General features: G+C 33.4%; 1 long non-coding RNA gene across 1 annotated transcript; it reads right to left on the bottom strand.

Annotated features, from left to right (window-relative positions):
* Positions 1-324: 324 nt before the first annotated feature.
* Positions 325-11,521, bottom strand: LOC148955676 (uncharacterized). The gene is made up of 3 exons (XR_016143732.1): positions 11,394-11,521; positions 8,567-8,765; positions 325-467 (listed from the first exon to the last, which is right to left on the bottom strand). It is a non-coding gene; the product is annotated as an uncharacterized LOC148955676 (long non-coding RNA).
* Positions 11,522-12,520: the final 999 nt, after the last annotated feature.

The raw sequence follows: 12,520 nt of genomic DNA, 5'->3' as shown, positions 1-12,520 counted from the left end.
TTCTTAAAATTTTACTTTAAAATTTATAAATAGAGATTTTTTTTATAATAAAAAATCTGGATTCAAATCTATATCTATACTTTAGAAAAATGTAGTTTTTTTCCATTTTTCCTTATTTATTTGATAATAAAACAAAATCTGAAACCAAATTAATTTCTATACCTTAGAAAATGTGTTTTTTTTCAACCTTTCTTTAATTTTTTATTTAACTTAACTATTATGGAAAAAATTGGATTCTGCCTATACTTTTTACTAAACGACTTCCGTAAACAAACAAAAAATGGGTAATATCCTGAATTTACGATCGTTTATAAAGAAACGGACTCCAACAAAACTATTTATTCTTATCAACACAAATTTACAGCTTATAAAAAAGTTAAAAAAAAAATGGATCCGTGGCAACGTCACAAAATTCCACATAGCCTAGGAAATCAGGGTGGCAGGTAAGAACTTCGAAAACATTGGCCCTGAAAAAGAGGAAATATTTACTGCTTTTTGTTTATTAAGTTTATGCTCAATAAGCCAAATTACAGATTGTAACCAGGAACATTCTAAGAATATATATATATATATATATATATATATATATATATATATATATATATATATATATATATATATATATATATATATATATATATATATATATATATATATATATATATATATATATATATATATATATATATATATATATATATATATATATATATACATATATATATATCCCCCCCCGAAATGTTTCCTGACTCGTAAAAACGTAACAAAATTGCATATAAACAAATTTTTATGCGTTTTAAATTTTTCGCCCCCCCCCCCCAAAGCAAAAATTATGGATACGGCCCTTCCCTTTCTTTTAACAATAAGTTAATTTTGTCTTAGGATAGCAATTTGTAACTAGATGTATTGCAACGTTGTCAAAAATTCCTAAGATCTATAAGTGCGCAAGCACAGCAAGAATATAAATAATTAAATTAGTTTATAATAATATATAATATATTATATATATATATATATATATATATATATATATATATATATATATATATATATATATATATATATATATATATATATATATATATATATATATACATAAATATAATAGTAAATACTAATAAGAATAATCATTAATAACGTATAATAATTAATTATAAATACTTAATAATAATTGTGCAAATAATTATAAATATATAAATATGTAAATAATAAAGATAGCAATTTGGAAAGCCGCATAAGTGCGCGATTGTGATAAGAATACAAATAATTATGACCTAATAGTTTCCTAATCTTAAGTATTGCGGTGAATAAAGCTGTAGTTGCCTTTATCAGAATACTATACACTGGTAAACATGACTCAATTAACCTTTCGTATAAATTTAATCGTACGTTCAAGGAAAATATATATCTGAATATTTACATTTTTCCTTTCAAACATTTCGTGGCAACGAACTGTAAGTAAAGAGTTACTCGTCTAATAGTCACCGAAATTCAAATAGAGTTTTGATAATAATATATTCATCAAAATAATTGGGTTTTATTGTGATTCTAAAATGTAAAATTCCCCGACTTCAAATTTATCCACCAAAAGCTACAAACCTGAGAAAATGATCATGGATTCGTGTTTATTTGTTTCTTTTTTTCAGAGGTGATTGTGCCAAGCCAATGGCACTAATCGTAAATTATTCAAAAAGAAATTAAGAGTTCTAGTGCCCACTTAACGCCACAAAAAGTGGCGCTTTCTACAACTTTGTGGCACAAAATAGCAATTTCAACCCAAAAGGGGCAGAAAACCTGTCGATTAAATCTTTTAAGAGGGGGTCTCGATTTCAAATTCTTGAAAACTTATATATTGAGCTTCTCAGTTTCACAGGCAGTAATAACGCACGGTGGCGCATTCGATAAGATGCAAGCAATCCAAACAAAATAAACGACTAATTTAGACATTTAATTAAGTTGGCTAAATTGTTTCATTTGCCGTTGCTTCAATTTAAAGCTTCACTAAGCTATGTTGGTTCATTTGAGACTTGATAGAATTATGTACAGCAATGTATAGTTTAGCCAGCTTAATACATTTGTTTCATTTGCCGTTGCTTCAATTTAAAGCTTCACTTAACTAAGTTGGTTCATTTGAGGTTTGATAGAATTATGTACAGCAATATATAATTTGGCCAACTTAATACATTTGTTTCATTTGCCGTTGCTTCAATCTAAAGCTTCACCTAACTAAGATGGTTCATTTGAGGCTTGATAGAATTATGTACAGCAATGTATAATTTGGCCAACTAAATACATTTGTTTCATTTGCCGTTGCTTCAATCTAAAGCTTCACTTAACTAAGTTGGTTTATTTGAGGCTTGATAGAATTATGTACAGCAATGTATAATTTAGCCAGCTTAATACATTTGTTTCATTTGCCGTTGCTTCAATTTAAAGCTTCACTTAACTAAGTTGGTTCATTTGAGGCTTGATAGAATTATGTACAGCAATGAATAATTTGGCCAACTTAATACATTTGTTTCATTTGCCGTTGCTTCAATCTAAAGCTTCACTTAACTAAGTTGGTTCATTTGAGGCTTGATAGAATTATGTACAGCAATGTATAATTTAGCCAGCTTAATACATTTGTTTCATTTGCCGTTGCTTCAATTTAAAGCTTCACTTAACTAAGTTGGTTCATTTGAGGCTTGATAGAATTATGTACAGCAATGTATAATTTCATATCAGCCATTATGAAGAAGGAAAAATATATAAACTCCCTCAAACTTTAGCTTAAGTATTGAGAACCTGATACTTCGAAGTTTCTTCAGCCAAATCGTCATAAAAGGACTTAATAAGAAAAGATAGCACTGCTGCATAATAAAGCCTGCATCCGTATATTCATTTAATTTCTTAGACCACACTGATTTTCTATTTAATAAAAATTAATCAAGAAAAAACAGGTTTTAATTTTTATAAAGCAGTGAATAAATACAATAAAATAAACACTTAATTAAACAAACACACTCTGAATATTTCGGCCCCACGTCCGGGAGCTTTTCTCAACGGAAAAAAGAGGAGAAGGGAGTTAGCTGACCATTATTGTTCTGTTTAAGTATAAAGATATTCTTCATTTTTTTTTATAGATTTCCATTTATATACTGTGAGGAGACGAGAGTATCATTATAGACATTCAATTTTGTTTATACGCCAGTGCATGGAAGTGTTGTTTAATATGTGAGTTTTGATTCATATTTATGTATTTATATTTGTTTTCTTTTTTTCTTTCTGTTCGTGGGGTTAGTATGTTTTATTTTGATGTAAGTTAAGTTTTAAAAAAGAAGATTTTTTGCTTAATTTTCTCCCTTTTTTTCCGTTGAGAAAGGCTCCCGGACATTGGGCCGAAATATTCGGAGTGTGTTTGTTTAATTAAGTGTTTATTTTATTGTGTTTATTCACTGCTTTATCATGGTTGCAGCGGTAGCTACGACCTAGTAAAGAGCGAACCACAGCCCATAGTAACCAAAAGTTGAAAAACATGTTTTGAAAAAAAAAACTGCCTAGTAAGTACAAATTGCCATTTGACATTGGATCAGGAATGGTAACTATTGTTTCGGCTAATCTTAGAAGTTAAAGTTTATTTCGAAAAGACATTTATGGTGATTTCCAAAAAGAGCCTGAAAACCCTTGAAAATGGCGTCAATTCAAAATAAAAAGTGCACCATGGGAATCAGCATGGTAGAAAACCTTTTGAAGGATAATTACAGTCCTTCACCTTGAACACGAAGGAAAATGACTTTTTTGCATGGGTAGCACAGATCTGTCTCCCTTTTTTTCCCAGGGCTAGCAGTTTACCAGAACATCATAGAAAGATGCTTAATGGCTCATTAGAAAGCTGTTTCTCACATCTACGTGCTTTTAAAGGCAGTACATTTACATAAACGCTAATCTGGACCTATAGTGAATCACTATTTTGTGGGTTTTCTTTTTTTAGTTAGCTTGTTGTATCATTTATTCAATTGAATCATGAATCTATGCGCTATATAGTGAAAAATCACTAGATTTAGGTAAAAATCACTAGTTTTAGAAAGCTAGAAAAAAATCACTAGGCAACATAAAAAATCACTAGAAATAGTGATAAATCACTAGGGGTGGCAAGCCTGCTTCTCCTGCACACTCCCTTCATTAGAACTTTAGTGATATCTCTTTATATTCAATGTTTTGAAGGATGTCTTGTTTGAAATTTTATTTCTTCAGAGAAAGAAGGGACAATACTTTATGGCATCAGTGGCTGCTTTAGTAAATATGATCAAATATTTGAATAGAACAAGCTATCAATATAAATATTTTCCATTCACAACCTGAGAAAAATAATAACAGACTTACCATTTTTTGTTGGAAATTAGTCGTTGAATCCATGGAATTCATTTTTTCTTCAATTTATGTACTTAGTTAGTTGAAAATATGAATAATGAATTGTTGAAAATTCGGTGTTCTTATATGGCATAAGAAATATTGTATTCTAGGAAGTATTTTCAGAGCTAATTGCTAAACGTCTAAATGTGACCTACATTCTACATATTCTCTAGGGAGTGTTTTCTGCTATTTATTAATTGTTTCGGCGAATAGCGAAAATATACTGTTCATTGATTTAAGGGGAAAATGCAAGTTTTTGATAAGCCGAGTAGGGAAAGAAAAATGGAAAAACTATTTATATAAAAAAAAAAAAATAAAAAAGGTAGGATGGTATATAGGATGCAAAGTGGCTACTGCTTTTCTTCATAATGCTTCAAAATTGAATTTACGCCACAAAAATTTATTATACTCAGAAGAAGCCTAAAAAATAGACATCAAGTGGTATGTTCACTTGAATCATAGGTCATATTTGTGAAATATTTTCAACTGAAACTAAGGAGTGACATTAAAACTAAAACCAACATACATTATTCCGTATAAAAAAAAAGATCATGGCAGCGTTGTTTCTACATTAAATTTTAATAAAAAACGAACAAAGATTAACTTAAAAAAACAAAGTTTTCCCGAGGGAAGTAAAGAGCGAAGTTGAAACTTAAAACGGACAAAAATTATTACTTCACATTCTATTTAATATATATTAATATAACTAGTGTAAATAAACCAACTAATTATGTTTCCCTATGCTTTTAGGATTATACAAAACTAGCGCTTTACTGAAAACACAAAAGTCAAGTATAAAAAATAGGATTATTGATTTAAGAGTCAAAAATGAGTATGTATCCTTACAACACTAAATGAACCCATAAAGCTTTTTATAGTCTTACACCAGTTTCAACATTAGTAACTTTCAGTATACAATTAAAATTATCATAAAAACATAAGCGTAAAACAAAATATTTCTTAATAACCGCTAAATAATTGAATAGCATACAGAAATATTGGATTGATTTATCAAGCAGTATTTTGATCTCACCAGCTATAATGCCATTAGTGGGTAATATAAAGTCTTAAATTGTAAGAAATATGATTTAGTATCACTTGAAATGAAGATGAAGTAAGACATAATATGAACTCTGGAAATCCGATTATTTATCTCTACACAAGAGTGAATTTCAAGCTATGGTGCAAATTCTAAAGCTAGTCTATAGTACTAATACTATCAATATGACCTTACTTCAAACTTGTGTACAAACAAATCATGACATGTCCTTTTAAGGACCAAAACGAGAGCCAGTCATTGGACTGAGCCATTGTGCAGAAGTGACACCAAATTAAACGTAAAATAACAAAGAAAATCTAAAGTGGAGTGCTGTCTTATCTTAAACGGGTTGACCCTAACAGAGACTGATAACATTTTCATTGTTTAAAAAGCCTTCTTAATTGGTGTACTTTTACTGTACAATAGTCCCTATATTGTTTTGTGTTTTCAGTAAAGTGGTAGATCTTTATAATCTTAAAAGCACTGGGAAACATAATTAGTTGGTTTATTTATACTAGTTACATTAATATATATTAAATAGGCTGTGAAGTAATAATTTTTGTCCGTTTTAAGTTTCAACTTCGCTCTTTACTTCCTTCGGAAAAACTTTGTTTTTTTAAATTAATAAAAATTAAAACCCGTTTTTCTTGCTTAATTTTTTGTATATTCATTTAATCAATGCATAAAGTTCCAAGAACGTCAAAATAAAAATATTTGTTTGCCTTCCCCCTAGACCCATTTTAGGTTTATTCATTCCTGAAAAAGGGAATTTTCTAAAAATTTTAATTTGGTTGTTTCCAAATTAATAGTGTTTTAGGGCAGTACCATATCTTCGTCAGCGTTGCCTTGTTGAACCATGAAAGTAAATAAGCAAAACCAATTAGTTTTATAATTAATAAGTAAATTAATAAGTATAATTAATAAGTAACTAATAATAAAATTAATAAGTAATTTATAAGTTTTATAAGTAAGGAAGCAAAACTAATTAGTCTTATAATTAATAAGTAAAGTATTAAGTTTAATTAATAAGTAATTAATAATAAAATCAGTAAGTAATTTATAGGTTTTATAAATAAATAAGCAAAACGAATTAGTTTTATAATTAATAAGTATAGTAATAAATATAATTAATAAGTAATCAATAATAAAATTAACAAGTAATTTATGAGTTTTATAAGTAAATAAACAAAACTAATTAGTTTTATAATAAGTTTTATAATAATTTTCTCACTACCAACTGTTTTAAACAAGGTAGGGGCTCCTGAAAGTCCGATTTAAGAGGGTTGAAACGCAACACCTTGCACTTCTGCTCATTGAGGGTAAGGCTAACTCGCTCGCCTTCATTCTGAAAAACCGCGGATAGACTAGGATCAAAAAGGGGGTCGCTTATTGGCCTTCTAGTACGTATTTGAGTAAGAATGAAAGATCATCAACGAATTTATATCTGTCCTTGAAAGTACGCATGATGAAGAAAATCACAGCGAGGATAATAATTCTGGCTAGTTTAGTGTCCTGAGGGGCACCGCAAGTGATTGGGAGAAATGCAGAATTTGAATTGTCTTCGCTAAGAGCGAAAACGCCCTGCTCCCGCTGGGAAGGAAAATTAACGACTAGACGCAGCAAGTCACTTTTGGCGCCCATTTCACTTAGGTTATTGAGAGCGATAATGTGTTTGTTGAGATCGAAGGCTTTTTCGTAATCAGCGAGGGCCAAGCATACGAAGCTTTTCCCTTTCTCGAGCCACGATAGTATGTCGTCATACAGACGCACTAAGTACACTGACGTATTGGAGGCATCCGTACTGGAAAGGGTCTATATTTGGTTCTATACCACTCATCAGCAGTCTTGCAATGAAGGTCTCAGTCATCGCATGATTTTGGCGGGGATTTCTTAGGGATCACTTTGGATTTTTTCCAGGGGTTGGGAAATTTGCCGAGTGTTATGCAAACGTTGATGATGCTAGCGAGAGGGGTAGCAAGGAAGGGCGCAAATTCACGAAGGAGACGCACTGGGATTTCTCCAGGATATGAGGAGCTACGGGGTTTGAGCTTTAGTAGTTCTGTGCACACTTGATGGGGCTCAACTGACGGCCGTGAAAGTTCACAAGGTGCACGAGTGACGTAGGACGTATGAAGTGGAGATGACGTATCGAGTGGACTTGATCTAGGCAGCATTAGGCCTATTAGTAAGGACGGAGGGTACAGGGAAGATCTTAAAGTAAAATAACCAAGGCCTAGCGTGTTTGTTTTTTTCACAGTTGAAAAAAGTTACGAAGAATAGGAAGATATGGTTCCGAACCAAGATTAGAATATTGTAAGCTTCAGTGATGACAGTGGTCAAGTATAGCTCTGAAGCGTGGGCATTTTCTGGATATTTCCAGAGAAATTGCCTGCGGATTATCTTAGGTAGCCGACTGACTGACCATATCTCAAACAGTAAGCTGAACGAAAAATGTGGTTTAATCCCACTTTCTACGGTTATAATGAGAAAAAAGTTTAGATAGCTAAAACACGTTCTGCGGATGTTATTGAAGGATAACAGATTGCCCAAGAATTTCCTTGTCGGCCAACCATCTAGGGCTAAACGAAAAGCATTTCGTCCCCTAACTGTGAGAGGATGTCGTAAGGAAAAGTTTGAGGGAAATGGGAACATCTTGGGAGGGTGTAAAGAGGGAGGCCGTGAATAGATTGGGATGGAGGAGGAGCTTGCGCAGCGGTTTTCACCTCAGGCGGTTTGGCGATGTAATGAATATTTAGGAGTAGTAGTAGTAGTAGCAGTATGCTTCCACTTAACCAATTCAATAATCATACTTCATTTTCACTGCCCTTTGTACTTTAATAGTTACAAATTTCTATCACAGAATTTTATTGAAGCTCCATTGAACTAAATTAAATTTTAAATTTAAGTTAAATTAGACCTAAATATATTTAAAATTAAACTTAACCGAATTTAAAATCTAACATTCTAAGAGCATGTTAATAACGTTTCATAGAATTCCTTCCATCTCTCATTTGAATTCTCTAATTTTCCAAACTAAGAGGCTCGATTGAGCGTCAATAGCCGAGGAAATATTTTTGTCGCTACTACTTTGGAATATACTATACAAATGTTAAATATCATGCCGGTACTTACTAGACTGAGGTAATTCGCCTAATATTTACAAATGATATAAATAGCGTGAATGATGCCAGGTATAAATCCAAGAATCGTAAGTGCAATATTGATAATCACGTCAACATGGCAGCCTCGTTCCAAGAACACTCCAATGGGTGGAAATATTACAGCAAATATAAGTTTGCAAATGTCAGAACAGGTGAACGGCATGTTGAATCTGAAAAGACAAGAATTTAAAACTTAACATGAGAATTAAGATGTTTGGCTCTACTGAGGCGATCCCTGCACAACAAGGAGTCTTTTAAGAAGCCGTTCAATGGTACTTGTGTCTTATAGCCACCACACTCAAGTTCTGTCGAGAAGTGATGTTTGTTAATGCTAATGAAATAAAACAAAATATGATGGCAATATAATACTTTATCAACAAAATTATGAAAACTACAACAATGAATTATGGGGGGGGACCGCATTATATCAAACTAAACTAACCTAACCAAAATGCCAACTGAATAATTAACTAAAATATAGCTACAATGTAGTTTCCCACCGAGCCGAAGCTAATATTGTCTAGTATAAAGACCATGAAAACCGGTTATTGTCTCCTGTTCGCGATGCAAGATCTTGAGCGTGGTTGCTATAAGACAAAAGTACCCGTTTACTTTCCACCATTTGGTGTACATCTCAGAGGGCCACGTGTACCACACAGTTCTGCCACGCATGGCACACTCTTGCGACCTTTGGCACAAGCTACGTGGTGTAAATGGAATCCGGCGACCTCCTGGATGCTTGCGGTCTTGCCAGTTATTCACTTGGTACAATATCTACCGTTTCAGTTTGAAAATGAAAGACTTTTCAATACATGTCATTTTATCTTTACAAAAGACTCCTTCACTTAAATTTAGTAAATAATGACGAAATGCCTTTCCATCATACAGGCAAAAAAAAAACAGATAATGCAATGAGCAGATTAAAAAAAAAAGATGTAGAAGAAAATAAACCTGAATATTTCGGCTAAATATTTAATAGCCATCCTCGACAACACAGTAAGTAGAATAAATATAATATTTTACTTAAAGATCTAGCTCCACCTCTGCTCTGGAGGCACAGGCGGGTCTAAGGTCAGGTTTAGCTCTGCTAGATCCAGGTTTACGACTTATATTTAATAATTGTGACTATTATATAATAATTAGTTACTATAAAAATTAGTTTATTATAATAATAATATTGTTACTATAATAATTAGATTAATTAAGGTCATACTGAAAATTTCATGTAGGCTACACTTACAGTTGGGCAAGAATGTTCAAGATATGCTAGCGCTACTAAACAGTTCGTTAAAGTCCCTCAAAGGTACAGAACCTTCGTCGATATCCCCCCTAATAAAAATTTATTTGCCTGTGATTTTGTATGTTACGAGTATTTTTTCCGCTTCCGTAATGCACCTATTGTAGCATTTTTTTAGAAGTCCTGCCCCGTCTCTCCCCAAACTGTGAGCGTACCTGTTTTAGTAGGTATTTTATTATTTTTGAACACGATTAGGAGGACAAGCCCCCTTTCTTCAAAATACCTTCTTCTGTTGGTGCAACCAAGGGCGTATATAGGATTTTTGTTCTTCTTTTTTTTTGGGGGGGGGGGTGGGTGGGCTAGGGGCTTACAAATAAAAAAATTGGTTCTTGTGTGTTAGCCAGTACTCACTCGAGAAGTGAAGTTGGGTTAATCCTAACCAAATATAGCCTTCATATAACCTTTAGTTTATATAATAATATAATGTGGGTCATATAATTGCACATTTGGAGTGGGGGGTAAAATATTTGAATAGCACCCATAACCTAACCCCCCCCCCCATCGCAATGTGCAAATATATAGTCAAAATTATTCAAGTCCAATGCATTCTGTCAAAGTCCAAAGCACTATATCACCCATCACTTGTCTTTGTAGCTATGAAACCGGTTTTCTGAGATCTAACCTAAGCGTAATTCTTGAATGTGCATTAACTAATACACAAGTACTAAAAATTTATATAGCCTATGTTTTATTACGTTTTAACGAGTCTGGAAAATTTCAAGGGGGGGGGGGGTTCAAACCAAGTAATCTCCCTCCCGGATACGATCTTGGGTAAACCAAAAGAATGAAAAGTTAGGGACAGCGGAGTCAATTGAGCAAGGTCTCCTGGCCCTAGTTATTGAAAAATACCTTTTTCGGGTGGTTTCTTCATTGAAATTTTTTTCGGTATGCTCACTGACAAGATTACAAAAAAAAACCTCTGCTTCCCCCTAGACATTGAGAAATACAGTATGCCCCGTCCCTGATTTTTTTTTTTTTTTTGAATTGACGCCACAGATTGGGAACCACTCAAGCCTGTTAAAGAGGCAAAATGTACCCTTGTCTATAACAGAAATTGTCTGAGGTGCACGCACAGGAACTTATCATGGAGGAGGGAGAAACTCAAGGGCGGATCCCGGATTTTTTTTTCGGGGGGGGGGGGTTACTAATTTTTGACTTTTTCGGGGGGGGGGTACTTACTTTTGACTCAGTTTTCGACTAATTTTACTGATTTTACCTAGGTTTTACTAATTTTCGACTCGGTCAAAAATTTGGGGGGGGGGGGTCAAACCAGGTAACCCCCCCCCCCCTGGATACGGCCTTGGAGAAACTTCGTTACACGCACACAAAAAAAGGCGAACATAAGGAGAATCGTGGTAGAAAAAAGGCCTTTCACCAGGATGCAAGTTATAGCCTTAATTCTGAATATGTTTTGGGTTGTTAAATCTCTTTGCATTACCTAAGTATATCTAATCTATCTTATCACAACTATTTAAACATTAGAATTAGTTTAAAGCCTTACTATGAAAGCTGGAATTCTCTCCGACAAAAATATGACTATGCTCTATAGTTGACGAGAACCTACTAAGGGAGTAGTCGAAAATACCAAAATTATCAAATACGTCAGTTGATCTAATTTCAACGCTATCTGTAATTGCGCAATTTACACCTGCATACGTGTGCTCTGACTCAGGCAAACTAGAGCATTAATCATAACTAGACATTGTTTTCAGACAGCAGTGTTGCCAGATTGGCTTATTTTACGCCAAACTGGCTTATTTTGTTGGCGACTGGCGTGAAAATTTTTGGAACTGGCTTGTGGCTTAAAACTTGGCTATTTTTATTTTGAACTGGCTTATTTCTTGGCGTGATTTACTTTTTCGGGAAGAATTTATATTTTTTGGCAATTCATCCGATTTTCGAACGGACGAACGAACGAATGCTCACGAAAGGTCAAAATCACGTTTTAACTCTATGGTCAAAATGCGAATCTAACCGCGGCACTGCGGTGAAGTTTTCAAATCCTAAGAGACACGTGGCTTCGTAACAACAGCATAAAAGCATTAGCCATTAAGTCATGGGGTTGAACTACAGCTGAAGGTACAGTATATTAGCTGTTACTTATTAGTATAGAATAACGCCAGGAATCAAACTCATAACAGACATGTCTGTAACATCTACAGATCCTGTTTAACTGTTTAGTTCATATGAGTCGTCCAGGAGTCGTCAGGCTGTCGTCATGCACACTCTAGCTATTTTCTGTGGTTTGTATTTCTGTACAAACAGATTGGGTACACAGCCTAGCCGACTGGGTCCACACCCCAATATATTGGATACCCCCATACCCGTTTTCACTTTTTGTCTAGGTCTATTCTGAGAAAATACATTTAGCCTATTTATATTTGAGGTTTTCTTTGCATCACTTCAGTTTAAATATGCTCAAAGGAAGAAGCAAATTGGCCATTGGTTTTCTCAGAATACATGCAAAAGTGAAAATTGTTATGGGGCAGTTTGGGATATTAATTGTTTTATGTACTACCATCAACATAATGTACTACTTCACCCCTGCAGTAGTACACCAAAGGATCTGTACCTAAGAATTTGAGTGCTACACTCCACAATCAGTACTACATTAAACATGGCATAGGT

This window comes from Artemia sp. Qi Xiang Cuo, chromosome 2 (assembly GCF_049724085.1).
Source record: "Artemia sp. Qi Xiang Cuo chromosome 2, ASM4972408v1, whole genome shotgun sequence".
Taxonomy (NCBI): domain Eukaryota; kingdom Metazoa; phylum Arthropoda; class Branchiopoda; order Anostraca; family Artemiidae; genus Artemia; species Artemia sp. Qi Xiang Cuo.
The sequence above is the reverse complement of the archived record's forward strand: the minus strand, read 5'-3'. Positions and strand labels throughout refer to the sequence as shown.